Below are 22,070 nucleotides of genomic sequence, written 5' to 3' on the forward strand. Positions count from 1 at the left end.
TGCTGAGTCTGTTTTGCCTGTGATGGCAACTGGTGAGTTGTCTCCCTGTCCTCATCTCAACCCATAAGGTTTTTCATTGCATTTTGTCCCCATGTCCTTCTGAGCGTGGGGAGTAAGAGAGCAGCAAGGTGGTGTTTAGCTACCTACCAGTGCAAAACCACCACAACAGAAAACTATGGCCTGGAATCAATGCCACTCCCAGCTGAGGAGAACACTTCATGCTATGGACCTGCCAGTTTACAGGGTAAGAGCGGGTACATGTCACAGAAAATCTGTATGGGTATGGGTTTTCAAATATCAGAAGCTAGTAGGTGATGGAACCTGTGAAATTTCATAAATATACATCTTTCTCTGCCCTTACTTTTTCTAGATTTAACTCTAAACTGGACTAAATTTCATTAATTTTACTTTTTCTCCTTTGGGAAAACTCCTTTCCCTACAACACAACTCATCTTCAAGCTAAGATCGCCATAAATTTAGAGAAAAACTCTTTGATTTCTAATAAAACGTATGTTTCTCAGTGATTTGACACTTTTGTAAATTTTACTTATAGTGTCTGTTCTATTAGGAATAGGGTACTGAGTGTTACCCATTATGTAAGTTGAATGCATTAAGACATTGTAGACACTCTGATGTCATTACATCTTCTTTATGAGAAAGAAAACTTTAAAAATTTCATAGGTGTAAGAAAAATCTTCATGGCACCTTTCATTCCTTTTGTGTGCACTCATTATATCAAATTTTCTACCAGTTTTCACACCAGTTGCATTTCTTCAGAGTCAGTATATATTTAAATAACAGTGTGTTATTAATGTTATCCCATGTGTGTTTTACTTTGTTTACAATTGGAGAAAAAAAAAAGGCAGAAACTAGTAATCAGTAGTACAATAAAAACCCTTTTCTCTAACAAATAAAATAAATCACATGAGAGCAAGTACCTTTAAAAATTATGTGTCATTGTAGTAACAAAATCGGGCTGTTATATGCAACACTTTTAGACCTCTTTAAGTACTACAAAAAAAAAAAAAATAAAATAAAAAATTCTTAGTTTTCTTCCACAGGAAGTTAAGTTTACATTTTGACACTTTCCACCTTTTTATGGCATTAAATAATCCTCTGATGCTGATTCATATTATGGTGCAGTGCTTTGTTTTCGGGTCCTCACCTTTTTCTCATTAAAATAATGTACGTGATATGGCTACAGTTACAGTATTTGACCTTCCAAATGACTGTATGACTGTGCTCTTTCCAAACTGAGTGCAGTTGGCAAGAAGAATAAGGCTTTGATTCAACACCCATGTTTTATGTCAGACTGCCTAGCTTTGTGTGGAGCTAGAAAAGCCTGGCCAGGCTGGTAAGCTCCTGTCAGTATGGAGGCTTTTCATGTGCTGTAAATTTTCCAAAGGCCGGAAGGGCTATCGAGAAAAAAAAAAAGAAAAAAAAAAAAAGAGATGAATATGGCAAATATTTTCCTTGTTCAGTATTTCTAACACATCCCAAGAAAGATAAAAAGATGCAAAGATGCACAGAAGGCAGCATGAACTTTCTCTGTTCTATAAAAACCTCTCGTGGGATCTTGCATCGTTCTTTCAGTTTGTATGAGCACACTGGACTGCTTTTATCTAAGTGCTAGGAGACCTTTACCATGCTCCTCTGCTCCACCCAGCAAGGATTTCTGGGAAGAAACTGAAGTGCAGAACTGTTCTCTAAGAGCTGCTACAATTTTGCCAGAAAGAGGCTTGCTTTTTCCTTTCTTTTAAGTTACATCTGGAAGGAAATACTACACAAGAAAGTTGTATACTCCAATATGCTAACCAGTCTTTTGCAGGAAAAAAAAAAAAAAAAAAGTCTGTTTTTGCCACAAACAGACCACAGACAAAAACTGAGAATTTTGGTAGTCAGTAGAAAGTACGGATAGGAAAAAAACCCAGGACATAAAACTTGCCAACACTGAAAAATGTCCATAAAAAAGAGTAGAAAGACACTCCGTTTAGCTCAGTTTAAATACTGTGGATCCAGAACGTTGCTACTTTCAGAGGAGACATGAGAGCACCTCAGAACCCTGTGCTGTCTTTGATGCTATGGATGTTTCCAAACCAAAATGGTGTTAAGTTGAAATGATCATGCCAGGGAGAAGATAGGGGAAAGTGTTAAACTGAAGACCTTTATTGATAATCTGTTCAGTTTTTACATACTTTACTGCAGAGAATCTTCTCAATATCACCTTGCCAGAAATATGATTTTTGAGAGTGGAAGACTGTGGTTTCTCAGGGTCAGAGTTGTGCAAATTCAGATAAACTAATCTCTTTCTTGGCCACCAGAAAGGGTGTTATCCATAGCAAGATGTCTAACTCTGACTTGTTGGTCAACAGTTCTGTGATGGTAAAATCTTCTAACCAGTCTGAAGTGGACATAAAAATAGCAATCATATCCATCTAAATCTAGATCTAGATCTATGTATCTATACATATACATAGATATAGATATATGTATACGTATATATACATATATCATATATGATATATATCATATATGTCATATATATATATATCTATATATCTACATCTATAGATATAGATAGATATAGATAGATATAGATACATAGATCTAGATCTAGATATAGATAGATACGTTGTCCTGAAAAGAGGCAAATTCATGAAAGAAAAAGCACATATTAGCATTTCTTTGAAACACATTTCATTGAGAATGCAACTCACTGGGTTAGCTAACATTTCACTAGAGTGAAGCATAACGAAGCCTTATCAGTAGCAATTATGGCAATTTACTGTACATGCAGTGATACTATGAGATTACCTTGAGAGCTCCCCTGTAGAAAGAGGTACTGACACAGTAAGGAGAGACATTGTAAAGCTGGAGTAAATCCAGCAGAAGACCACTGAGATGGTTAGGAGCCTGCAGAAGATGATGACATATGAGAAGAAGCTGAAAGAGCTGGGTTTGTTCTCCCAGAAAAAAAAATAATAAAAATAATAATAAATAAAATGCAGGAGGGGTTTAATAATTTTATTTAGCTACCTAATAGGTGGTAATAGAGAGGAAGAGCCAGATTTCTCTCAAATTTGTGCACAAACATAAAACAGGCTTCTGACACAATTTGTAGCATGGAAAACTTGGACTAGAGAGACAGAAAAAGATCTTAACAGTGATGGTGTTTTTTGAGAGCTGAGCAGACGAACTCCAGAGGTCCTTTTCAACAAAAACTGTTCTTGGATATATATTTTTTCTTCTGTAAATAGAATAAGTACATTCTGTTTCTGGTTTAGTGCTAGAAAGGTTCTTGGCACACTGTTTCTTGATACAAAGCAGTATATCTGTTGCTAAAACTTTGATGTGATAAATCTTTAATACTTAATTTTCATTCATACTTCTTCCATTGATATCAAAAATGTCAAATCATCCCTCAATACATGTTCACTGTCAACCAAAACTGCTACTGCTTTGAGGTTGATTAGAAACATCTCTAAGGCCATCTGTAAGGTCTCCATTCCTCAGGCTTTCAAATTCTGTGCTACTGATCAGGGTCATTTAGCATCTTAAAGCCTGCTTGGTCATAGTCATTCAGATTCTTCCTTCTCTAATTCCTTGTCTGTATTCTTTTATTCTCTAACATATAATTAGATGGTTTCTTGCCAACATAGAAGGGTGCTTGGGTTAGTTTAGTGTGTAATGGGGATGTGGAAAGGCTGGCTAGAGAGGAAAACATGAGGTAGGAAAAGGAAAATTGAAGCAGCTAGGGAGAAAGATGCTGAGAAGAATGAACAAGTAAGGTAAATAACTCACTAACCTGTCAACACAGTAAGAACTGAAGGTGGAGGCAACATCAACTGTAAGAACTGAAAGGAGCCTTGAAACCTGTTCAGCTTGCAGGAGCTGGAGTGACTAAGCACATGTGATGGTTAAGAAAAGGAATTAGGAACATTGGAAGCCAGGGAAGACATATTCCAGCCAGACCGAACCATTAAATAGACTGGTTTTCAACATCTCTTTCTTTCACATAAGTCTTGTGTTACACTCTTTTGGGATGCTGTTTGTCAGTGCTGAAGTCCATTAGCATGACACAAGTTTTGCTTAGTATTTTTGTGGTGCCCTGGTCACCAACTTTCATGGAACTCTCCCATCTCCCTGCGGGGAACTGAGCTTTCCATGGTTTTTCTTTCCTCTACTCTTCTTTCTCTTTCCCTTCCTGCTTCCTCTGCTCTTCTTCCCCTTCCCACAGCAGGCAATCCATGCCCCTCGTGCTTGAAGGGGGATTTATCCTGATTACATGAAGACAAATTTAAAAATGAAAACACTCTTGCTTTTCACAGCTGTATCAGCTGGATTTTATTGCTTCTGATAGCTTTAACACAGCCAGATTTGTTGACTGTCTTTTCTTCATTTTATTACTTTTTTTAACTGAGAACCTACAACTTAACAAAGCCACCCTCACACGGGGATAGGAGGAATGTTTCAGACAAGCTATTATTTTGGCTCAAATCATGCAGCTTTGAGCTGAGTCTATGTTAAATTTAGTCATTAGTTTTACACAAACTGCCCACATCCAACAGATCTTTAATCTCAGTTACAAGCAGCAGGTGTAGAGCTGGAAGTCACTCAGGTCAAAGACCACTGGCTGTGGACAGTTTCTGCTTTGCTTTCATTTCTATTGGCTACTTGGCAGAGTGGTTATTTCTAAAACCACAGTCTTCTCTATGGCCTGAGCCTCCCAGGCTCTAATGTGGTTACTGGGGCAGGAAAAGCAAGAAACACCCTTCACCTGATAGTTTTTCTTGTGTTTGCTCAAATCATTTGCAGCAGATTAAAACAGAATATCACAAGACCTATTTTAAGAGAATGAAACCTGTCTTGGTAAAAATATCAAAAAACATCATAACATATTATATTGAAGAAAATGCAAATTTGCATTAGCCAACCAAATAAAGTCCGCTACTATATTGAGATTAAAAAGGAAAAAAAAAAAAAAAAAAAATTCCCTGCAGGTTTCTCATCTATTTTCATTGCCTTCAGCAGCAAAATCTAATTATTGTTATTAGGCATACAAAATGAGACTTGTGTGCTTCATGGAGAAAACCAGGTGAACCAGCGAAATCCAAAGTGCCTTGTTTCTTTCATTTTCCTTTCAAGCCTCTTCTGCTAAGATCTGTCGTGAAAAGAAGGCCGAGGAAGCCATTTGCTGAGCATGACAAGTTGCTTGTTCTTAGGATCAAGGCTGTGCATTCTTGAGTGCCATCTACTGGCATTTTATTGACCATCTATAAACACAATCGGAAAGCACTTCTGCAATCTCTGGTGCTAAGCAGTCAGAGACAGTGTCAGACTTTGTGCTCCCAGGTATGTCCCAGTATGATGGCTCCTATGTTTAAAAATAAGTGCAGCAAACAGAATCATAAAACATATTCTCAATATAGAATGTTAGAACAATAACAACAACAAAAACTAATTTAAAACATAGAGAAATTAGATACATTTTGCTATTCTTAAATATTCTTTTATTTCTTACTATCAGGAAATAAAATGGACTCGTTACATATGCATATGCCTTCTGACACCAGGAAAAAGAATTTTTCTTTAAACCAAAGTTGAATAGTGTTTGTTTGCTTTTGTAAACAAAATACCAAATATGTTTTGGTTTTATTATGGTTATATTATACTGATTTCTGAAATATTCTGTAGAATAACTGAATAATACAATTTTTGCCCTTTTAAAAGGAAAATTCAGATAACGTTTTAGACTGAGCCATCAGTTCAAAATGAGAAATGATTTTACTACCACACAGTATTAAATTAATTATTACTGAGAATTGGCAAAATGAAAAATTTGAATTTTATTTCACTAATATGAGAAATTTTATTTCACTAATATGAGAAATCAAATCTTCTAAAAACCAACCCTTTTTGTAGTAGTTGTTGTTTTCTTGGTAAATTAAAGGACTGTGTTTTTACTCTGCGATTTTTGACTAGTTGTAGATCCATTGTTCTAGGTTTGTTTCTATGGGGAACAAATACAATTTAGCATAACTTTTTTTGTTAAACATATGCAGACAAAACTCATGTGGTCTTCTCCAAAACAAACAGATAAAGTTCACTGAATCTTATGAGAGCTTGAATCTTTGTTGCCACTTTAGTTTTAGTATAATTTGTCTAACAGATGATAAAAAATGTAACTGGGGAAATTTTTCAGATCCAAGAATCCAATTTTTCACATCCGTGCTCCCAGTGTACCACCACCACTGAGAAGATGTGACAGTTTTATTACAAAGCAAGAACTATCAGAGTAATGCTCATTTAGCCTGCAAAGCATTTTCAAACAAAAACTCCCATCCAAATTTTCATCACCTCCATTGCAGAACGATGCTGGAGTTGTCAACTCAGAGGCCAGGGCTGATGTCAGAAAGTGTAATGCTTTAAATAGAGTGCAAAGCATTTTTATAATAGTCTCTAGTGAAAACTGGGAAGTTGAACTGAAAATTAGACAAACTTTTTCAGTTCTAAACTGATTGAGTGGGTTGGAGAGAGAAAGGAACAGAAGATATAACACATTTTTACTCCCTTTTCCGTGCTACCACTATCTGACAATGGATCCTCAGGATATACATGTATTACGCCTTCAGGTTCACAGGTATGTAACTAAAGACCTGGTTTTTATTGTTACCAGGCCACAGGAGAAACTAAATGTACTTTAAAAATGTATTTCTATTCCCTCATTGGTGGAATAGCGACAGACATCTTTAAAATAAATGGAAAAAAAAAAAAAAGATGTAACATCACAAGCTCTTGAAATCAGAGTCATCCACAGTACAATCAATAGCAAGCCTCCACTTGTAGCCCTACTAATATGTCTTTTTTGGCAATTCTGTAGCTGGTAACCCAGACAGGGGATTAAAACAGCAGAAACTACATGCTATGTTTTTCTCAAGGCTTATTTCCTCAACGCCTTTCTGCTCTCCAGCCAACCATAGATCTTGCAGCTTCACCTGTCTTGCATATGCAAACAAGTCCCAGTTACAGTTACAAGAAACCTTTTTTTTACTTTTTTTTTTTTTTTTTTTTTTTTTTTTAATGAAGAATTGGTTTTCATACAAGGTGTTTAATCCCAAACCCTGGCAAAGCAAGGCAAAACTCCCTTCGGCTTTTTTGCAAGGCAAGCCCTGGCAAAACAAGACAAAACTCTCTCCAGCCTTCTCAATCTCAGTGGTCTGCCCAACATACTGTTTTCTAAAATTCTTTGAAACTGTTTATCTAAAAATGTCATTTCGTTTGTCATTGTTGAAATTTATGATGATTCCTCTTGACAGTCTTTTTTGATTTCATTCCATAAAGTTTCCCATCATTAGAAATTGCATAAAACATCCTCTAAATCATTTGTTTAGAGTTTTTACTGGAGATGAAAATAACATTTTAGTCACCCTTTATATGCTCTGTTTTCAGAGAACCATCTTGAAGCTGAAAAGTTCTGTCCCTGGGCAGTTCTCTTCTCCATGGTAGCTTATTACTTGTGCTTTCTTGTACAAATTCTGAGATTCATGTGTTTTACAGCTACCCCCATGATGCTCATTTTGGTTTCTCTTCTCATAAACTGTCATGCATTTCAGTTTTCCTGCTGTTAAATCTTGTTGTTTGGCAGTCTCACACTGAAAGCAGTTAAGCTGTTTTGCATGAGCTGCATTTTTCTGCAATAGCTTTAAATATATATCTGTGTTTGGTGAGGGTCTAATGAATTTTTGTCTTTCTTAGTGCTGCAATTCTGCTTTTATAATAAATTGTATTTTGCTGGAGGATTTATTTCACAGCAGTACACCTTGAGGGAAGCAGACATCCAGTGACTGACATTATTTCAGGCAGTACTCTTTAAAGGCAGGTATGCTATCCTTTTGAGGTAGCAGGTAAGAGTCTACATGATTCAGTAAGCTCATCTTTCATCCCAGTTATTGTTCTTTATTGTAAACTACTGTTATGGATCTGATGACCTCACGATTTAACTTTGCAGCCAGCATAAATGGGAAGAAGACTCAAGCATTGAAACCCCACTTGACCATCATCCTCTGATACTCTGCTTACTAGCATATTGACTGCATAGCAATTAAACTTAAAGACTGGTTAAACCAGTGAATGCTGCAATTTAAGGCGCTGCAGGAGGATCTGGATAGGCTGCACCGATGGGCTGAGGTCAACTGTATGAAGTTTAACAAGGCCAAGTGCCGGGTCCTGCACCTGGGGCGCAATAACCCCAAGAAGAGCTACAGGCTGGGAGAGGAATGGCTGGAGAGCTGCCAGGCAGAGAAGGACCTGGGAGTGATGGTGGACAGTCGGCTGAATATGAGCCAGCAGTGTGCTCAGGTGGCCAAGAAGGCCAACGGCATCCTGGCTTGTATCAGAAACACTGTGACCAGCAGGGCTAGGGAGGTGATCGTCCCCCTGTACTTGGCTCTGGTGAGGCCGCACCTCGAGTACTGTGTTCAGTTCTGGGCCCCTCGCTACAAGAAGGACATCGAGGTGCTTGAGCGGGTCCAGAGAAGGGCGACGAAGCTGGTGAGGGGCCTGGAGAGCAAGTCCTATGAGGAGCGGCTGAAGGAGCTGGGCTTGTTCAGCCTAGAGAAAAGGAGGCTCAGGGGTGACCTTATCACTCTGTATAAGTATATTAAAGGAGGCTCTAGCGAGATGGGGGTTGGCCTGTTCTCCCATGTGCCTGGTGACAGGACGAGGGGGAATGGGCTAAAGTTGCGCCAGGGGAGTTTTAGGTTAGATGTTAGGAAGAATTTCTTTACTGAAAGGGTTGTTAGACATTGGAACAGGCTGCCCAGGGAGGTGGTTGAGTCACCATCCCTGGAAGTCTTCAAAAGACGTTTAGATGTAGAACTTAGGGATATGGTTTAGTGGGGACTGTTAGTGTTAGGTCAGAGGTTGGACTCGATGATCTTGAGGTCTCTTCCAACCTAGAGATTCTGTGATTCAGCACATTTGCCTTCCTATCATACTAATTTGGGATTAAAGCCCAGTGTACATCTTGCTGGGTTATCCTCATGCTCAAATCCATTGTGAGGCTTGTCATCTGCCTTTGTTTTTTTTTTTTTTTTTTTTCATTCAACTTCATAAGGACTCAAATAAGCTTCTGCAGTGGTAGTCACATAGTAATTTATAGTGCTTCTAGCCAAGGCTCAACCAATTTCTTTCCTACCAGCTGAAACAGGTTTATCAGTAACATAAATATCATTCAGAATTCAGTTCTAGGAGAAAATGTCATTCTTTTTGCAGCTCAGAAGTAAGCTGTATTTCTCCATAACAGTGCCAGAATTCCAGCCTGTAGGTCTGTCTGATTTATTTGGACAGAAAACTTAACTTAACTAGGCATATTCTTAACCTGCTTCTCATGACCCACAGGGGTGTCAGCAAATAGCAAATGGTTCCAAGATTGTCTGAAATGCCCATATGACCTCACTAATGTAAGAAGATAATGTTTATGTTGGAGGTTTTTGCTTATTTGTCAAGTTTTATTTTTTTATATTAAGCCATTAGGTAAAGCAAAGAGGCTTGGGGGCAGACGTTTCAGTCTGTTTACTGTGCTTAGCAAGTGGATTAATTTCCTCCTACTGAAATTTCAACTTCAGGACCATCAATCTTTCTATGTCTTGGAACATTAAACAGATTGCTGTTCATTTTCAGCTCCCTTTCTGTGTGTGACTCAAATATTTTCTTAAAATGGAGCTGATTTCCTGCAGCTCTTGTTGTGGCATAAGGCACTACCAGATTGCAGAGGGTGCTACAGGGTGGTCATCTCATGGCAACCTTCCAGCTGGACGGAAACAATAATCTGGAGAAGTGGCTGATGTCTCTATTGTTTAGCTAAACATTCACCTGCCATCAGTAGCAGATAAACTGCAGATGACTCCAGGAGTTACAAGAGTAAAGGAAATAATTTATTCTTAAAAATAATGAATTACGATTTATTATTATTATTATTTTTTTTTCACTAGCCCAATTATGGAATTTAGAAGTGCTGTTTCACCTAAATAGGACGCTGTTCTCAGGAAAAGCAGGGACAAGGCCAGGGACATCAAAGTCTAAGATTGTACTTTAACATAAGATATACAAATTTCTGCTCTGCACCATTTATCCCAACAAAAAGTAGAACTGGAACATCAAATATCAATAATATTTAGAGAAATAATTGTAGTCAATCCGTAGAGTCAATCCATAAAAACTGCAACAAGGAACAAATGTTAATAATTTTAAATAATGGATAGATTCAAATAAAGCCTAATCTGCTCATAGATATTCTGCAAGAAGATATGCCTATACTGTCCATGTTAATTATTCATTATAAATTATATGTCTACTATTAGATCCCTGTCAATTATTACAGTATGGTTTATGAACAACCTAAGCATTCAGTGACATTTGTGGTACTGTAAGGTACCCTGCCTCTAGCTGCTGGTGCAGAACACAGGTGGCCTTATAAGTGTCATATATGACAGCCCCATATGGATGCCTGAAGCACATCAACGGATGTTAAATGCCTTTGTTTAGATCTCTGGAAAAAAAAAAAAAAAAGTCAGACAGCCCATTTGGTTTCTAATGAATAGGCCTTCAGGAAATGAGTATCCCTAAATCTTGTGCCACATCTGCCATATGTATGTCCTGGAGAGCTGTATGGTGTTGCAGATGATATGAGACACCTCAATGGAGCATGCTAGACCCCTCCTCAGCTCACTGGAGCATGTGGACATATTCAATTAATCAGCCAGGCTCTTAGAGGAAGAGACAAATCTCCCACTGAACTCCAGACAGATTGTCTTTTTTTTTTTTTCTTCATTGCCTGTAGATTTCTCCAGTGTTTACATGTTACAAGTGAACATAATATACAGTAAAAATTGGCAAAAGTGTGTTATGAACTTAAACAGTTATCCTAAGGTATCCAAGCCTTTAAATTTCATAATATATTTTTTCACTGTTAACTCAATGTGAATGTTGTGCCATCTAGATCACATTAGTCCTGTAAATCTTGTGGGTTTCCTTCCTTCCTTCCCTCCTTCCTTCCTTCCTTCCTTCCTTCCTTCCTTCCTTCCTTCCTTCCTTCCTTCCTTCCTTCCTTCCTTCCTTCCTTCCTTCCTTCCTTCCTTCCTTCCTTCCCTCCTTCCTTCCTTCCTTCCTTCCTTCCTTCCTTCCCTCCTTCCCTCCTTCCCTCCATTTTCAGAGTAAAGACTGTCCTTTCTGCTTGTTGGTATTTGAGGTGGCCAAAATGTGATGCTCTGCAATTTCTACTTCCAATTTGGCAGTGAATGAGGTTAAAGGAGGGAGTGTGAATGTTGCTGTTATTTCACAGCTGATTGCCTTCCTGTTTTTATTCTTTGACTACCCAAAGTAATGCCCATCCAGTCAAAAAACACGACATTTGTTTATAATGTTGCTAGAGTTACCACATTCAGCGCTTAAATAAACGAGTTTAAAGTGTATGTACTACTGTGTTGCAAGAAGCTGAAATTACCAGTTGGACAAGCTGGGCAATAGCTATTTAATTGCAATAGCAAGCCAGGAATATTAACAACACAATTTGTAAAAGGTAGTTGGTTTCAGAATGTTGGAGAATGTTAGCTTCAATTTTTCTTAGAATATTTATTTTAACAGTGCTCAAAAGTTACCACTGTTACATATATTTGGAAAGTTACAAATTCAGATATACTTGTTAAATATTATGTTTATACAGAATTTCTTTGCAGAATGATACAGTTTCACCAACATTAGAAATTTAAGAATCTACTAGAAATCAATTATTAACAAACTTCACAAGACCTAAGTTTAAATAAATCAGTTATATAAACTTCACTTGATGTAAACTTGGCCAACTAGCCAGAGGTGCCTCAGAAGTAGAAGTAAACCTTCTATCTTAGAGCTGCTGTCATTGGTAGGAACGTTATCTGAAATGGTGCTGTGAATGAGTGACAGTGAAAGGATGTCAACTTGCTAGGAGTTTAAAACATTTTTCAAACATGAAGATGGTCAGAATACTGCTACAGTTGCTTAATTAACCATGATGGAGTTCCTCATGACACAAAGTCCATGGCTCACAATATTCTACATTCAAGACTATTTCCAAATATTATACTTCTCATATCTGGTATAACATGACCTGTTAAAAGACTATTAATACAACCATAGTCGAGATTGAGAGAGTCTCGGCAAATTTAATTGATGTAGCAAGAATATGTGTCCTTCTAGATTTGATTCATTATTACATTTCAGTAAAAATACCATTACCTGAGGACAAAGTTTTGTTTTGTTTTGTTTTGTTTTGTTTTTAAATAATAAAATATTAAAACTTTTTATTTTCAGTATTTGATTTTATTGTAAATTAAGCTTTATTTTGCAGATTTTTTGATTGTGTTTTTATCACAAAATTATTTTCATTTCACAAGTCTCCAGGAATTATTCTGGAGTTATGTTTATGAGGAAGTATCAGTAGTTGCAATCAGTGTTGCTTAATTTAGTGATTAGAAACTTATCACATGGCAGCATAAAGATACAGTTTAAATATTTCTCTAAACCTATCATAATTTCTACCACATTACATACTTGTCTTCAGTTCAAATAATGGATTCCCCTTTCTCCTTTCCTTTCACTGCCTGAAGGGTAGCTCAAGTAGTTCTGCTGCAGTTTTAAGTTAATTTATTTTTTTCTATTCAATCTTCATTACCATCGTATGAAAGTGAAGAAATCTGAGGAGGAATTTGTAAAAGTGTCCCTACAACATGGGAGAACATTTTAAAGGTTCCTGCATTCTTAGATCTCCCAGCTGCCATCGAGTGCTAAATCTGTGAATGTCAGAAATCAATATGCAGAACAGAACATGACCACCTTTGTAAAATGCAGACACAAAAGCAGGTGGGTATAATCTAACCTTCAATAAATGTATGGATATTAAAGGAGTGTTTCAAATGTGCAAAGACACTTTGAGACCATCAAACTTAATTCTGCCTGTAAGAAAAAATTTAGCATGAAGAAATACATACTTCAGAAGTGTATTGCAATACAGCAAATGGGCCAGAGAGTTTTAGTGCCCTAATAAAATGTGGAGAAAGTAACTCACTTTTACTTTTTAGATGGGTTTGCCAAAACTTCTCCTGATAAACAGCAACTTGAGTTTGGTAATTTTTTCAGGTTTCACCATCATTCTGGGAAAGAGACCTACCACCTATATGAAATATGTTACCGGATATATATATTAGCATATAGCTATACTAAATAGCAAGTAAGGTCAGAATGACTTCTTGGAAATACAAAATATAGTGTTTTATACTAATGATGTGGGCATATAATAGCCATGTGTACCCAACAGCTTCGCTTCCAGAGTGCCGGTGAGCCACAGATAGTGAGCTATCTGCAAAGTACCTGTAACCATTTTTATTTTTTTTAGCACAAGATTAATCAATGGATTTTTTAATGTATTTATTTATTATTAATTTTCATAACTCAGAATTCTGTTCAGATAAATCCCTTTTTCATTCTAGCCGTAGTTTACCAAAACTTGTCTCAATGCATCCTCTCATAAGATTTAAATATTTGGTTGTTCAAATTGCTGTGCTGACATGTCTCTTCTAATGAAGTCTTGCAGTTCTAGGCATCAATTAGCCACTCAGCCCTCATTATCACGCAGGCAAAGCTGTGCTTATGAGTGACTGAAGCATAGCCAGTAAACAGCTAGTTTCAAATGAATATCCCCTCAAAATAAAAAATAAAAATCAAATAATGACAACAGGAGGAGGCAATATCTGGAGAAAGTGATAACTTCAAAATTCACTTACCCACTACATAAAATTGCCAGCATGCTGCTGCAACTTGGTACTTGGTACATTTTTTTAAACCTCATTAGCACACTGCCCTGTACTTTGATTATTAATTCTTCAGGATGTGTTTGCACAGTAAAAATTCTGTCTTCTACAAAGCTTCTATTTTGAGAATAGTTAACATCTCAGGAATATGGATCAATATACTAACTAATGAAAACCCAGACCTGACTGATCACTGCGTCTGTGGAGCACATAAGCTTTATGGTGTACACTACCTCCTGGATTCCCAACAGTCAGGTTCAGGGACTTGACCAAAGTACCTCCAAAGTCCCTTCCAAACAATGAACCCAAGTTCACTTTGCAGGAAAGAGCCATAATTGGGTTGAATTAAATTTAGGGTACAATGATGATGTATTTGGAACTTGGCTGGAAAAATACATCCATGCTCCACAGTGCAGGCTGAAATTTCAGGACACAAAAATTAGACAAACATTGGACTGCATTTTTATTATGCAATATTTTCAATTTGGGGTTCTGTAGCAGAAAATAAACATGTCATGCAGTATATAAATTGCAGATTGCACAAACTTCGGCAGGCTTGGATAAAATGTATACATGTATGGTTGCATTGTACCAAAGAAGCTTCTGGTAGTGTAATTCTTCATCAAAGAAAAAGAAAAGCATTGATTCCAACCTGATTCAATGCAAAAGCGAGATCAGGGAAAAAAAAAAAAAAGCGAGAGCGAGCAAGAAAGAAAGAAAGAAAGAAATTTAAGAAGCAATAAAGCAAACCTGGCTTGAGTTAAGTATAACAACTCAGCTCTAGTCTATGTAAAAGTAGCAGATAAATGTTCCTCAGTAGAAGGGTGATGAATCTAATAACCTCAAGCAGCCAGCACTGCTTGCACTGTATCCAACAACTGCTTTCCTGGGTTAAGTGAACAGCTGGTCCTACAGTGATCAAGGGAAACATAACAGCTTTCCAGTGATTTCTCATGACCCTGAAAACTTCAGAGTATTCAATAAGGCCTTAAAGTACTTACCTGAATCCCCAAGGTGAAACTTCTAGTTTCCCAAAAAGAATTCAGCAACGAGCGGTCTATAAAGAGCTAAGTTTTCATTTTTGGTGGGCTTATCTTTATATTTCACATGCTCTAGAGTTTTGAGATTTCTTCTTTAAAAAGCAGACTTGAAATAAACCTGTCATGTCTGAATTTAGCAACCAGAAACTGACTGAATAAAATAAATTAATATGTACCTTTCCCAGTCTGGTAATGGGACTATTTTCATTAAGGAACTTTTCAATGCTTCTATATTCCACTGGTGATTTCTTTGGAGAATAATTCCTGCATAGTATTTTCTCATTCCATATACAATTAACCTTGAGAAGTCTGACTAGATGTAAGTCAGAATCATTCACAATATCAGTGTAATTTCTTTTCTGGTTTCAGCTGAAATACAAACCCTCATGAATGACTTTCTGTTCTTGTCTTTTGGCAATATATTGAATAAAATTGAAAGGATTGACTATGGACTTTTGCCATGGTTAACAGGAAATAATTAAAAAAAAGACACAATCATGCAAAAACAATAAAACTATAAAAACTTTATTGCCTGTAGCCTTGAACATGATGTGCAGTCTGGTTCACTGGGTAACACTGAGAATTTAAGGCATTCTATGGATGTTTGTACAGATGCATTTCAGGTCTAACCAGTGCATTTTTATTTTTTTTTAATTTATTTTTTTAGTAAATTGGTGTACCACACAGAGTGGTCTTTGAAGGCAAAATCAGAATTACAATGGGGAGGAAATTCATTCAAAAGATGTACTACAGGTCCCCATTTCACTCCAGCTGCTAATGTGTCTCTTCATGAGACTAGATTAGTCCTCTTAATTAAAGCTCCTGAAACATCTTTTAAGTGGATATATGTGATAACCAATTTTTTAACTTTACAGTTCTCCTCCTATTGTAGTGAACTAATAGCTAATGTAGACGTAACTAAGCCATTATTTATTCTTGTAATTTGAAAGTATATTTTGACCTTCAACAAATGAAAAGGAAGTTATTTCTGAGATTAGTTTTAGTTTTCTTTCTTTCAATCTAAAAAAATAAATATTTTCAGGAAAAAAAAAAAAAAAGGAATGGAAGTAATTTTATATGGAAATATTCTGGAATACAAATTCCTTTTGAATGTCCTTGTCCTATCCTAGGAAATGAGACGATCCTCTCATTTTAAGAGGACAGGCATTCTAGTTCAGAGAGGAGACTGGAGACATGCCAGAGGGAGATAGCAGGCTTGCAATGGGTTGGTAATCAGCCAAAACATTATTTTTTCCGTTGGTTTTCTGGTTTTCTAAGAAAATATAAATTCTAGGAACAGATACTATGAAAATAGTATTCAGTGTTAAGCTAGAATTTTCTCTTGATACAGAGTGGCATTTTTTTGAGTATTTCTGAACATTTTTGTTAAGTTCTCTGACCCTGAATGCTACGTCTTTGGCTTCAATAACCACACAATTTTAAAGTAATAATAATAAAAAAAAATAAAAAAATAAAACATGAAAAATAAAATATCTCATTAGGTAGAAATAGTAAGGAAAGTTGTCTTTTATTTATATTTCATAGAATCATAGGAAATCTGAGTTGGAAGGGACCCACGAGGATCAAATCCAACTCCTGGGTCCCCAGAGGACCACTCAAAAACAAACAAACAAACAAATAAATGAGTAAATTGGATCACGTGTTTGTGAGAATTGTTTAAATGCTTCTTGAACTCCAACAGGCTTGGTGGTTTAACCACTTCCCTGGGGAGCCTGTTCCAGTGCCTGACCACCTTCTCTTTTTCCTATCAGGAAAAGAATCTTTTCCTGATATCCAGCATGAATTGTCTCTGTCACAGTTTCAAGCCATTTCTATCACTGGACAGAGAGCAGAGAACAGTGCCTGCCTCTCTGCTCTCCCTCATGAGGAAGTTGTAGACTGCCATGAGGTCTCCCCTCAGTCTCCTCTTCTCCGGGCTGAACAATCCGAGTGACTTCAGCCGTTTCTCATACATCTTCCCCTCTAGAACATTTGCCATCTTTGTTGCCCTCCTTTGAACACTCTAACAGTTTTATATCTTTCCTATTTATACTGTGGTGCCCAGAACTGCACACAGTACTTGAGGTGCAACTGCAGCAGCACAGAGTAGAGCAGGACAATCCTTTCCATCGACTGACTAGCTATGCCATCATTCTTGATGCACCCCAGGATACAGTTGGCCCTCCTGGCAGCCAAGGCACACTGCTGGCTCATGTTTAGCTAGCTGTCAGTCAGAACCCCCAGTTCCCTTTCTGCGGGGCTACTGTCCAGTCTCTCATTCCCAAGTCTGTACATATAACCAGGGTTGCTCCTTCCCAGCTGCAGAATCCCGCACTTGTTCTTGCTAAACTTCATATTATTGGTGATTGCCTAGCTCTCTAATTTTGTCCAGATCTCTCTGCCAGGCTTCACCACACTTGACAGTGCCAACAGTTCCACCCAACTTGGTATAGTCTGTGAACTTGCTCAAAAAACCTTCTAGTCCTACATCCAAATCATTTATGAAAGCATTGAAGAGGACTGGTCCTAAAATGGAGCCCTGGGGAACCCCAAGAGTGACAGGTTGCCAGTCTGACCCCATTTACAAGAATCCTCTGGGCCTGACCTGTCAGCCAATTGTTCATCCATCTTATTATGCTTTTTCCTAACTGTATTCTGGTCATTTTGTCCAGAAGGATACTGTGAGAGACAGTATCGAAAGCTTTACTGAAATCCAGAAATTTTATATCGACTGGCTTCCTTTGGTCAACTATCTGAGTGATCTTTCTGTAGAAGAAAATTAAGTTTGCTAGACATGACCTTCCCCTAGTGAACCCATGTTGGCTCTGACCAATGATTGCATTGTTCTTTAGGTGTTTTTCAATACACCCCAGAATAATCTCCATAATATTACCAGGTACTGAAATGACTGGTAAATATGTGAAATTATTTTTAATCAGTAAATGCCAATCTATCCAGGCTGCAACATATCATGGGTAAAGAACTGTTCTGTCCTGGTGGTTTCACAGGCCAACACGCAAAGCTACCTATTCCACATAGAGAATCCCAGTGTCTCTGCAAGTGCTGGGAATGCAGGAAACTCAAATCTGCATTTCAATTAGTTCTGCAGTTGCCAAAGTGCTCACACCCACATCAGACTTCTCTCCTTCTGGATCAATAGGTTTGTTATTCATTTGTACTGCTGCACTAATGTAGCCTGGTGGTTTGGCAACTGAGGGAACATCTGGGTCAGTGGTAGATGCAGCCCATAAATCATTGTCTGCTGATGGGGTTGGTGCTCCTCACAGGGGGTAGATTTCTAATACCTCTTCAAGGAACAAGGAACAGTTACTAGGTAGAGATGGGATGCGTCTGATAAAGTTGTACAAAAGCATCCGCACTAACAAGCTTGTTATCCTTATACTTGTTTCCATGAGGGATTTGTCTCCTTGCTTTTTTAAGGGGGGAAGCAGGGGTTAGATGTATCTAGAACATTGTGACAGGAGAGGTTCCCATACTTCCCTGAGAGAGCAGAGCAAAAGAGGGTTTCACCTCATGTCTAAAAATTAATTCCTAGGAAACACTGCCTGGGAAACAGGCATTGGGGCTAAAAATCATGTACAATCCCAGCAGTATGTAATAACTGGGTTTACAAAGGCATGGTAGGTAGTTTGCAAATGGAGAACTGCACTGGCTAGGTAGAAGTACTTTAGGAAAGACAGACTGAGAAGATGAGCACTGAGGTTGTACTCTACACAAAGGAGTAGCTCACATGCAGAGATGTATTGAAAATTTATAGGACAAGATCAGAGCAGAGGATAACAAGGGAATGCTGTAGCTAGCATTTGCTAGAGATTGTACAAGTAGGGGGAGAAGATAGACACGCCTTTAATAACTAGAAAGATCCTCGCAGCTGCAAGCTTGGACTATCATGGGGGACTTCAATCACTCCAATGTCTTCAGAGGATAACAAGACAGAATATAAGTGATAATTTTGTGGTGTAGGTGTGATAGGCTGACTGGGAAAGATGTTCTGCTGAACTTGCTACTCATGAACAAAGAAAATCTCATTGTCCAACCAGTGACAGTCATGGGGAGTTTAGTCTGCAGTGACCATGAGTTGAATTTAAACACCAGAGGGCAATGAAGAAGACAAGCAGTAGAAAACCATACTAGATTTCAGGAGGGCAGACTTTAGCTACTTTGGGATCTTGGTAGACTGGCTCCATTGAGGGGTTGCTCAAAAGGGCAGAGGAGGCAGAGGAGGTCAAGGCAATCTCTCTGAGGTACAAGAATAGCCAATCCCACTGGCCAAGAAACAAGATAGGCAAAGCAAGAGACCAACTAGACTGAACAGATTACCTGTGAATGCTTGTGCAAATAGAATGCAGGCACAAGTGTCCAAGGAGGAATATGAATGCTTTATCCAGGTATATATGGGATGGAGGACCTAGAGAAAAAGGACACTTCTTAGAAAACTTGTGATTACCATGGGAGGTTCCCAAAAACTGGTAAAAGCAAATGTCATTCCTGTCTTAGAAAAAATAAAAATAATAATAATAAAAAAAAAAAGCAAGGAAAACCTGAGGAACTGTGTTGCTCAGCCTCACCTCTCCATGGAAAGTCTATGGAGCATGTCTGTATGTCCTGACATAGATAAAGGCCAAGAAGGTGAATGAGCAAATTCACCAAGGGCAACTCATGCCTGAGCAGCCTGACTGACTCCTGTGATGGCTGGATCAGGACAACAGGGAAGAGGACTGGATGGCATGTACCTCAGAACTGACAGGGTTTTCAGAACAACACTACTACTGATAGCCAAAATGAGGGAAAATGCCCTAAACTGATAGATTACAAGGTACATGAAACACATGGCTGGACTACTGTGCCCAGAGAGCTGTGGCCAATAGAAGCCAGTTAGAAGTGGCAGTCCTCAGGTGTCAGGATCTTCAGGCCCAACCTTTTTCAATATCTCCATCACCTACCTGGATGATGGGATGAAATGTACCTTCACTAAGATTATCCATAATAATGAAGGAACATTTTTATAAATGTGGAACTTAAAGTGACCTAGAAAATTAATCCATCCCTATCTCTTCAAAATTTCTTTAAGATATTATGCATCTACATCAATCCATATGATCATTTTGAAAACAAATGTAATAAAATAAAATAAAATAAAATAAAATAAAATAAAATAAAATAAAATAAAATAATAAAATAAAATAAAATAAAATAAAATAAAATAAAATAAAATAAAATAAAATAAAATAAAATAAATCCTCAAAGAACCTGAACTGCACTGTAAAGAGTTGGGGTTGCTAAGATTTTTTTTATCAAATCAGAATTTTTATACTTCATAAAAAAATTAGAATTTATTTTCCTGCATATATAGGAAAATTACTACTACTTCTGCTCTATGCTATCCTTTACACTCTTTCATTTTGTGTAAGGAAATGGTATAGTAAACTGGTACTGTGCTAAAACTGGAGTCTCTTGTTTTTTAAGAGCTTTTCTGAGAACTGTCTACTCTGTACTCAAAAAGCTGTATCTCATTAGTTTTAGCTTTTGACTTTTGCCTTGAGATATGTTTGTCTTGGCTTTGGAGAATTGTGCAATCTTTATTTGTATGGAATTTTTACTGCAGCATATATTTCTGGGGTTGGGGAATATTTTGATAAATCATGATAAATCATTTAAATATTCTGTTTTAAAGGTCTGGGAAACATTTTTGCTTTTTGTTGTTGTGGTTGTTTTGCTTTGTTTTGTTTAGGCAGTCTATTGTGTACTTCATAAATTATTCTTTCTCAGAACCAGAAGGAATAAGAGTTGGAATAAGACAATAAGAAGGAATAAGAAGGAATAAGAGAATAAGATTCCTTCACATTATTGCAATCTGGTTTAAAATTTATCACTGAGTCCTTTTTCTACAGACCCACCAAACAAGAGTTCTGAAATAGTTACATGATTTTTATTGTTCATGTTTCATTTTATTACTGTTTGGCACAACATATTGTTTGTGTAGTGTGAGTTTAAAGTGTACTTTTAAAATCATGGTGTTCTTGCCTTTTACTCTCTGTTGTAAAGGTTTATGCAAAACCACTAAAGCAGATACTTCTGAGAACTGATGAGTACGTAAACATAGTTCCAGGACAGCCCTGGGAATGAGGTTGAGTATGGTTAACCACCATTCTGCCGGGCCCAATGCTACTGCCTTTACATAGTGCCATGTATACTTGCATACATGAATGTCAGTTTGCAACAAATCTGAGAAGATATTTATGACAAGTAAATGGCAGATACAGTAATAAAACATTCAAGTCTGATTCCACAGCCTGTTTGGGTACACACAGAAAATTGATGGGGTAAAGAAGACAAGCTATCCATCCTGCTTGCACATACTGAGGCAGGATATTTGCCAGGAATTCTTTGGCTCTGTGACAAGATGTCGATAATCTTTGATATCTGACTAGCAGCAATTTTCAGTCTCTTGCCAACAGATATCCTGTATAACTCTGTCCTAATTCAAGAATAATCTTGGGAAAAGTTCTTCTAAAATAAGTCCAGGTATGTAAAGTTTGTCAGGGAAGCAGGGAGGACCGGAGTAGCCAAGGCCAAAGTTGAATAATGGCTGCAGGATGGAGGGATGCTTGCTAACTGATCACTGCACCAACAGCAGATGCAAGGGATGCAGTGCAGATGTGTGCTGGAAACATCTCTGGAAGTGTTTGCCTGGAGATACAATGCTCACTGCACAATCAAAACTGGGAGAAAGCTTACAACCTTATATGGATACACGTTTTTTTTTCACGACATTTAGATACCACTTCTTTTGTTTAGCAAGGACATTTCTCCTCATTATGATGCTAAAAATTTGACAGTGATTTACCCCTTATCCCTCTGAGTAAGATGCCTTTTCTGTTCACAGACTGTTTTCCTTTCAACTCAATTTAAATTCTGTTGTCAGAAAAGTTACCCTTAATAGTCATTAAATACTAAACTGAGTGGAGTAAAACAACTTTCAGACTTCCCAGTTGACATTTTATTCATTTTCTTTTTAAAGTAGCAAGAGCCAGAACAATTTGTTAATTCATTCTTCCTGCTTGATCAATAGTCTATGTATAAAACTCTCCAACAGACAGAAAATCTTTTGATTATAATTCTTTAACACTGTTAATCTCCCAAATTAAATTTCACCTATGCACAG

The 22,070-nt window shown here is 37.4% G+C and overlaps 2 long non-coding RNA genes across 2 annotated transcripts in view; one reads left to right on the forward strand and one right to left on the reverse strand.

Moving 5' to 3' along the window:
• LOC140001852 (uncharacterized) overlaps positions 1-22,070 on the forward strand; it is a 222,983-nt gene that overhangs the window by 149,685 nt on the left and 51,228 nt on the right. The gene's annotated exons all lie outside the window — the stretch shown is intronic.
• The window catches only part of LOC119715912 (uncharacterized), a 140,800-nt gene that overhangs the window by 5,688 nt on the left and 113,042 nt on the right, over positions 1-22,070 (reverse strand). The window contains exon 8 of the long non-coding RNA XR_011807438.1: positions 19,226-19,313. This is a non-coding gene — a long non-coding RNA (uncharacterized lncRNA). The remainder of the gene's footprint in view (positions 1-19,225; positions 19,314-22,070) is intronic.

Source organism: Anas platyrhynchos, chromosome 2, assembly GCF_047663525.1.
Source record: "Anas platyrhynchos isolate ZD024472 breed Pekin duck chromosome 2, IASCAAS_PekinDuck_T2T, whole genome shotgun sequence".
Classification (NCBI taxonomy): Eukaryota; Metazoa; Chordata; class Aves; order Anseriformes; family Anatidae; genus Anas; species Anas platyrhynchos.